This window comes from Passer domesticus, chromosome 2, assembly GCF_036417665.1.
Source record: "Passer domesticus isolate bPasDom1 chromosome 2, bPasDom1.hap1, whole genome shotgun sequence".
Taxonomy (NCBI): Eukaryota; Metazoa; Chordata; class Aves; order Passeriformes; family Passeridae; genus Passer; species Passer domesticus.
In genome coordinates, this window is record NC_087475.1 from 64333727 (window position 1) to 64342672 (window position 8946).

An 8946-nucleotide genomic window follows, 5' to 3' on the forward strand; every position below is an offset into this window, starting at 1 on the left:
TAGGTCCTTGTTAGTGGGAATATCCACAGATCCCAAGACCTCTTGATCCACAGATGCCCCTGACATGGATAAACAACTATAGACCCCCTTAGCCAAAATCCAAAGAAGGATGTGGATGCCTAATGTATGATTTAAACTGTCACCAGGTGCTGAAATTTGAGCCAAAAAAGCTCTTAGGGTCCTGCAACTCTGCAGCTGTGTACACTAAGCAGCCCTGCTGGTTTGGCTGAGCTGAACCTACATCTTTCAAGAGCTAGACTTCAGGAATCTCCATTTCTGCTGAAAGTGTCCAGAGCAGAAGGCCACGGAACCTGTCCTGTCCTTTCTCTAGCCTCATGAACTCTTTTTCTGTTGACAGAGGAAGCTTATCTTCATCATGAGATGAGGGAGCTGCTCCACCTGCCTTCCAGGGAAACAAGCAATTGATGCAGTCCACAGATGGGTGGCTAGGACACCTTCATGGAAGTGGATGATACGGAATCTGACCACCCAAAGAGCAAGGGAACTTACCTCTTCCTTGTACTTTGAGGAAATCACAGGGTAACTGCTAAGCTGTTGCATTTAAGATTCTCAACACTGCCCCTCCTAATGAAAGCATCTCCATCTTTCATGATTATCAGGAAACTGTAAGTGTGCTTTGAATATATTTACTGGATCCAGCCTCCTTGAACTGAGGTACAAGTCATGAATCTCACAGTCTTTGGCAGAGATGGAGAAAAAGTATTTGGCTCAGCCAGTATCATGGTTCCATTGGGCACGCTTTGTAGCAGAAATGTTGACGCCAAACTAAGCTTTCCTGTGCAAACTTAAGCGCTTACAGACTCTCAGACATCTAAAGGATTAAGAAAATCCTTTGTGGATCACATATTTGGACATGGGTGACTAAATTCTGCCTAAAGTGCTTGAGAAGTTGGTTTGTGCACATTGTAATTTTCCAGTTCCTTCCAACTAACCCTTTGGTGTTATATTGGTGATAATTACTTCTCTGTCTCTGAGTGTCTGTCTCAAAGGAATCGGTCTTCTCAGTAGCACAACTTTTTGCGCAACTGGTAGAAACCATCTTCTCTCTCAAACCACCTCACTGATTAAAATAACCAAATTCAGAGCAATTGTTCGCATTCCAGATTTAGTTCTGAAGCTTGCTGCCTCCCTTTCTGAAGTAATGAATGACTCCTGCACCTCATCTGTTTTCTCCCATCCATTTCAGCTGGTGTGATGCAAGATGTTTTTTCTTTGTATCAGCTTTACCTTGTTTCTAGGACAGCATTACATGTACCACAGGATTCAGCCTCTGGGAAAGACATATCCAATGTCACTGAGTGTTCTCAACAGCTCAAAGGGAAACCAAGTACTTTGTCTAACTGTGTACCTCTTGAAACCAGAAGACAAATATGCTGAACCTGTGAGAAAAGAGAAGTGAGTTTTCTACCACTGATGGAGAACTGAAGAGCTGTTTAGGTAGAGATAGTTATTACAGTCCTGCTGCTCAGCCACTGTGCTCCCCATAGAAAAAACTCTGCAGCTGTTCTGCTATTTTTCATGTAAGACTGACTCCTTTTCTAGCTGGTTGTACCCTGGGGGAGCTGCTGCAGGAGTTTTGCCAGCTAGAGCAAGATTTGGGAGGGTGAAGGCCAGCTCCTCATTAGGAGCAGGCAGGCAGTGAAGACTACTTGTTTCAAAGAAGTATGATGAGCAATGAAATATCCATGGCAAGATTCATCCTGGCTAGCTGCTGATGTCAAGAGTAGAAGTTCACACCTGTGTTAGTCTTCTAGCTCTCCCAAAAGCCTATAGAGACCTAGTTCTGATTAGATTTAGAGGAAATGTGTCCAAAAGCATCTGTTTCTCCCCTCTGCCCCAATGCCAAAAAAGCCCTGTTCTATATAGGTCAGACATAAACATCTACATCCACCTCAGCAGGTGCTTGATGAAGATGAGGTGGGTGGGAGTCTCTTAGCTGAGTCTGGCTACACCCATAGAACTTGACTCAGTGTGTACAATGTGCTGCTGCTCCAGAAAGGGAGAGCAGATGTCCCCAACACATTCGCTTTGCTGCCTGCTCTTGCGCCAGAAGGGTGGTGGCACATCTGCATTTCTTCCCAGTCACATCTGGCTGAGATGTGGCAACAGACTCTCTGCACAAGGTACCGCCCAAGGGCTATGAGGGGAAGACTCTGCTGCAGCATTTGAAGCAAGGGTGGGCAGCAAGAGACATATCCCTCTTTGTCTCATTTTGTTTTCACCCACACGGCACGTAGCTGCTTACAGAACGAGATCCGGCCCTCTAGGAAGTACACATGCTTGCATGTGTTGGATGCACAGACATAGATGTGTGTTTGTATGTGGTTTATTGAGAATTAAAAATTCTTCTTTTTGCCTCAGACAGTGCTTCCAGTGCTTGCCTTTTCAGTTGGGGGGACTGTGTTTTTAATCTCGCTAATACAAAGAAAACAATGGACCTCTTTCTCTGCTAGCTGTAAAGGGTCATAAGTAAAATGAGTTTTGGCAGACTCATTCCAACTAGACATGCAACCACATGCAAAAATGACTCTAAATTTAGTATGTCATTTGTCAGGGTTAACCCTTCCCTTCTGCAAAGGAAAGTAGCTTATTTGTTATCTTCTTATAGTCTGTATTTGGAAATTTGTCTTGCCTCTATAAAAATCTAAACTGCAGGAATTTATAATTTATAATGACCTTTTGTTTTATAAGCCTTTATTTCTCTTCAAAGTTATGATAAATGCAACTTTATCCCTGCTTCTGGGAACAGGACGCAGTATTTTCATGCAAGAACGGGTACCCTTAAAACTAAAGAAAGTATTTTCTTCCCCTGAAAGTGTTTTCATCCCCTGTTCAGATGGGGGGTGGGATGGTCTTGGTTTTTTGTATGGATTTTAAAAACTGTTGGACTCAACCCTGTGCATTTCTGTAAGTCCTGGTCACCAGCATGAAAGTAGTTTAATGGAATAAGGTTACTGCTGTGAGAAATCACTGAACTTAAGTCAGTCCAGAAGTCTTTGAGAAATATTATATTGCACCTGAGACTTTAAGCACACAGCCATTGGTTTAATACCTGCTACAGCAGGAGAAACAGGAACTGACCTTCATCTGAAGCTATTTCCAGCAGGAAAAGAAACACTGAAAGCATCCCAGTCCATTTTCCAGCCTGTGAGGTTTCTGATGTTAGTGAGTGCTGTTTTATATGGTTATCATAGAAAAAGAATCAGGGGGTCCAATGCAAGATGTAGTTCACATGAATCCTTGGTTTACTCTGAGAAAATGGTGTCTACAGAGCAGTGCCAGTAATTCTGTTGGGCAAGGCAAATTACTTGGATGTATGAGAGAAAGTGGTATCTTACCCACTTTGAAATGCATTTCTTGGAAAAGTTGGTCTGAACTGGTCTGATTCTGTCTATGTTTCTCCCTCTTACTCTCTTTCCCCTCCCACACTCAAGAAAACACCGTTCCCAGAAATCCCAGAGGACATTTCTAATTGAAAGCAATGATCATGAGTCATTCCTGTATATTAAGTGAAATACTCTTGCTTGCCTCCCAAGGGAAAAAGTGATTAAACCCAACAGAGAAGGGCCCAGGAACTCCTGCTGTCCCTGCAACCTTGAAATTAAAATTCAAGAAGATAAGTTCGTGGTACAGTATTTTCTTTCAAAACACATCTCTCCCTGAACTACCAGAGCCCACAAACACAGAGACAGAAAATGGATTGCATTTCTGACAGTTTAAGATTCAGATTTTTTTCAACTGAGACTGTTTGTTCTTCTGAACAAACTGTATACTACCCTGTCCTGTTGTCTGGGATATAATGGAATATAATGTTAGCCTCGGACAGTGGTTGTTGAGCCACTGCCAGCCTCACTAATGAGCATGTGGTTTCAATAATAATATGGCTACTTGTAAGATGGCTGGCCACAAGCCAAGCACTTAATATGGAGGGGGCAACAGATATAAAAAAGTACCATCCCTGACATGATTGCATTTCCAAAAATTCTCTGACAAAATAGTTCAGACTCAGCAAATTGGGATAATGAAGAATCCCCCCATATCAGGAAAGGATGAGGCTCTGACAAATGAATAGGAGTGCTATGAGCTTTGTGCACACATGGTAAAAAATAAGAAATGTAAGAACAGGGGCGATAAAAGAACTGATAATTCCTCTTTATGGAAAAAATTTAGTCTTGTAATGGAAGGTGCTGGATGGTTACTCCTTTCCTTCCCCTTCCCCTTCCCCTTCCCCTTCCCCTTCCCCTTCCCCTTCCCCTTCCCCTTCCCCTTCCCCTTCCCCTTCCCCTTCCCCTTCCCCTTCCCCTTCCCCTTCCCCTTCCCCTTCCCACTTTCCCTTCTGCCCTTCCCCTTCCCTTTCCCCTTTCCTTTCCTTTCACCTTTTGTCATTCCAGACTTGGACCTAAAAGTCCAAGTGCATCAAGACAGTGAAATGAATTACAGTTTAATAATATTCCCACCACACAGACAAAATGGATTCAATTACATAATGGTAGCATTAAATGTTATTATGAAGGGGATCCAGAGTCTTGAGTCCAGACTTTTAGAAAACCATGATAAGCTCTTTAAAACAGCTGAAATAGCACATTTCTAGGTTTTCAAGCCATAGGTTTGCTGAGCAGAGGGAGCACAGGGAAGGAGTCATTACGTTTGCTCAGAGGCTTTGGTGTGCTAATCTGGTACTGAGGATTGAGTGTGCAGGAAAGCAGTGCCAGAGTTCCCAAGTGATTATTATGCCTTAACCTGTAGGGCTAAGGGTGCTTTCTGGAGTGGCTGCCCTTACAGGAGAGCACACATGTCAGAGGCTGGGGTGGAATTGCCAGCCCCTGGGCTCCAGCCACAGCAGCAGGGCGAAGCCAAGCCAGGCAAACCTGGGCACACCCAACAGAGAGCAGGCAGAGACAGCCCTGCCCAACACTAGACTGGCCCCAACACTCCCTGCTTGGTCACACATGGGCTTTTGGGTGGCACAGAGGTGCTGAGCTGCTTTCACACAACCAGACCCCTCTGTTCTGGACTGCTGAGAAGGTCTCTCTTTGGACAGGACACCACTGAGACCTGGAGAACGCTGTGCAGCTCTCCCACAATGGGGCAGGCACAGGCAAAGCATTGTTATCTACTATAAAACACCCAAAAGAATGTAACATTCTTGATATTTAGAATTACGGATAGTTTTTCATGATCCTTTAACAATATTTTTCTTCTTTCCTTCCAGGAGAAAAGGAAAATATGATTTAAAAAAAGCTAGGAAAGAAGCAGATTAATCCCATATCTTTTAGTTTACTATCTTCCCATTTTTTAAATTTGAAAAATTGGAGAGAAATTACAAAGAAGAGGAAAGCAGAAAAATAAAGTGGTCAGAACACAAAGGAGTTCAAAACTAAAATAGCAGAATGAACATTTCTGACTGCCAGCACACCAATGAATTGTTGTTTTCAGGCAGGGGAGTTTTTAGTTCTCTTCACAAGAGTGGTAAGACACAAATATTACTCCTGAATTTTATGGATGATGATATTAACATTAAAAAAATCAATTTCTATTAAAAATATATTTCTACAAATTGTTTAAAAACTTAAATTATTCCTCTGGTATAAAGTGTTCCAAATGGTCCAGACTCTTTGTTTTCTTGATACCTCCCTGAATATTTTCCCAAATTTGGATGCACTAACTCAAACTGGGTTGTTGCATACTATTTACCAGGAAATGTTGGTGAAAGCTGCTTGGACTAGAATAATGTTGTGTGCCAGTCTTGGAAGACACTTCATGTCCTTCTGGGTGGTCAGTACCTTTGTCAAGGCGCTTGCCAATTCATGGTCTTATGATAAATGGTCTGTGGCCAAGGAGATGCATATACCCATGGCTGGTAGGCAAGAGAGCATTTCACTTCTGCACTACTTCTACACAAAACATGCACACACCTCTCAGGTCATAATTGATCAAATATGCACATCCTCCAGCAGTGGTTTGTGGGCTTCTCTATCTGAGAAGAACTCTGAGGTTTCTGAGTCCTGAACAATCCTGTGCAATGTGGTACCTGGGATGATGCACTACCTCTGGCACTGGACGCTGAAAAATCATTTGTGTGAGGCTCCTTCCACCCTTGATGGGAAAGGAGGGGGACAGAGGAACCTCTACATGATGCTTTATCTCAGCCTCAAGTAGATGTCTAAAGGAGAGGGGGTGAATTGCTCTTTGAATGTGCTGCTTCTCACGTGTTTTTTTCAAGGAGGGGGCTACACATCTAGCTGGCAAGCATATAGATTGCTGAAGTTAAATGAGAGGTGCCTCAGCTACACTGCTGGCAATGTTGCATCCTCTATGTCCTGCCAATCTGAAAGTGCTCTGTGATTGTCATTCAGCTTTACTTTTAATGAATTGATATTGCAGATTCTTATTTTGGCTGCAGTGCATTAACTGAGTAAACAGTCGAATGAACTGGGCACCACAAAAGCTCTCTGGCTGGTTGCTGCATGCCCCCCAGGCAATAAAAACATGTGCAAAGAACAAAGAGCTGCACAAATCGACTGCAGATATGACCACACACGTCAAGATGTAGCACGTCATTGAGACGGGAGAAAAAGCTTTTGTAGCAACCAGTACTGGGTGGAACTGGCTTAATCCCATTAAAGAGCCCCAAAATCCACTGACAAAGGGCCAGCTTTTGTGCTCTCACTTATGCTGGGGGAAAGCTACTGACCTTGGAGAAAAGGAGCCAAAAGCAGGACCTGGTGCAGCGCGGTCACTGTCCTTGCCTACAGAGATGGCAGCATGTGTGGTAAGTGGCTGACATGAAAGTGTGTGTGGCACTGGTTTCTGTGAGCACCCTGCTGTCTGAGAGACAGAAGGACAGAGGAAGCTTGTAAATCTACTCATGCCAGGATGTTAAGGCATGTGAACATGTGGATTTCAGAGGAAAGACTATGAGAGATGCACACATACTGTGGTTCTTGGGACACCAACTTCTTGGAGCTTGGACGCTCAGAGCCTTCAGGGTCTCCCACACATCCCCTGTTTTAGCATGATGTGAAGATTCTGCTCTTTGCTTGGTTGCCTGGATGAGAAATTGGGAAGACCAAAGGCAAGGTGCTCATTTGCACAATCTGTGAAGGAGGAGCACACCCTGTTTCCAGCCATGACAGGTGTCCAGGGATCCCCAGAGGTATTGCACTCTGTTCTTGTAAGTGTTTGTTCTAAAAAGTCAAAAGAAGACTGAACTACCATGCACAATTCCTGTTGTGCATTTTATACTCTCTGGGTTTTTCAGTCAGTAGCAGTTTGTCTTGTACAAACTCACATGCTTTGACTGCAAATGCCTTGACCCTGTCATGATAGCCCTGGTTTACCCCAGCTCCCCTCTAGCAGAGAGCTGATTTCACATCTGCAGCCTGACTGCATATTCACTTCCCAGCTAGAAATGTTGTGCTGGCTGCCTGGGCAGTCACTGCCAAGGATAACAGCTGAGTTTGGAGTTCCCTTCCCTTACCGGGATCACAAATTCAAGTCTCCCTTCTATTCCCTCAATTCATGTTAGTTGAAACTGGAATTGAAATTTATTAGGGTGTGTGTACTGAGAGGAAGGGGAGGGTAAAAGAGAGCCAGGCAAGCAGGCAGCACAACTGCGGGATTCTCACTTCCTAGGCTAAAATTAACCAATGCTTACTCCAGCTTTTGTTTGAAATGAGCCTTCGTCTGGGGAGGAAACCTTGGTGACAAGCTTTGGGACATGGTTCTGGAACTACTATGGGATGAGAGGAGAGGGTTTTCCTTCATGCACAGATCCTTCTTGTCAATTAATTCCCAGGCAGTTTCCTTGGGACCACCTCTAGAGATGCCACCACAGCAGAAGAGGCTCCCTCTTGTCCTGCAGAGGGTGTCAGGGTGAGCCCTCAGTGAAGAAACCCAGGGCAAGCTGGCTGCAGGAAGGCCCAGCAGAATCCAGCCCCACATGGGCTGGATGGCCTGGGGAGACAATGTGCCTGGTGACACACTCAGCCTTGCCCAAGTGCCTGCTGGTGATGGGCATCAGTCATTCCTTGTCTTGCTGGCTCCGACCACGGTGTCTTTGTGAGGTTGTTGGCTGGCATGAAAGGTTTAAGTAGTTTGTAACTGCCTGTGTGAGAAAACCCCAAACCAAGATAATTCTTGAATTCTTGTTTCTTTCCACACTGGCTTGCTCCTGTATACAAAAGGCTTAACATAAAAGTGGGGAATGCATGTCTGCTTTTACAGTTCCTTTCGATGGCTTTTGCCACACATATTTAGGTTTGCACCAGCTCTTTGCAGTTCGCCTCCAGTTAGATATTCCTCTACACCTGAAAATATGAGAAGGGCTCAGAGTTGGCTCAGCCAAGGAAGGAGAGACTGATCAACCTACAAATGAATATTTACAGGGGAATATATTTATAGACTTAGAATTTTAGAACTTGTGTAAGTGAATTTGGTTGAGTAAGGAGTTTCTTTTCGTCTGTCTCCCAACCCTGCTCCCTCCTTTCCTCCTCCTGCCTGTTTCCTACCTATCCCCCTCCCCTTCCTCCCTATCCCAGAAAATTAGCTTTCATTGGGCTTTTATAGCTGCATTTTCAAGTCAGTCAAGATTATTTTCTGGTGCTTAAATTCCTAGTTAACATGTCATGGTGCCATTCAGTACTGGAAATGATGTAATTTATTGGGTAGCTGGTCATTGGCAAAAATAGCTGGAAAAACAAGTTTAGCTTGATATAAATAACAAGACACAACAGTACATACAGTACAACACCTTGCCTCCTGCTGCAAATCTCCTGATTTCTGTTATTCTGGTTTCAGCATGCCTAGCTGCCTCCTTACATTCACTGCTATGAAATAAGATAATTATAGCACGAGTAAATATTACCCAATCAAACTACAGCAACAACTGTTAAAACAAGTCATCTTATAAATTTTCCTAACAAA

The 8946-nt window shown here is 43.9% G+C and overlaps 1 long non-coding RNA gene across 2 annotated transcripts in view; it reads left to right on the top strand.

The window, feature by feature from the left end:
• Positions 1-2299, top strand: part of LOC135294059 (uncharacterized) — a 35379-nt gene extending 33080 nt beyond the window's left edge. The window contains exon 6 of one of the 2 annotated variants that reach the window (XR_010356201.1): positions 359-2299. This is a non-coding gene — a long non-coding RNA (uncharacterized LOC135294059). The remainder of the gene's footprint in view (positions 1-358) is intronic. The other variant, XR_010356202.1, reaches the window with a different exon arrangement.
• The last annotated feature ends 6647 nt before the right edge of the window (positions 2300-8946 follow it).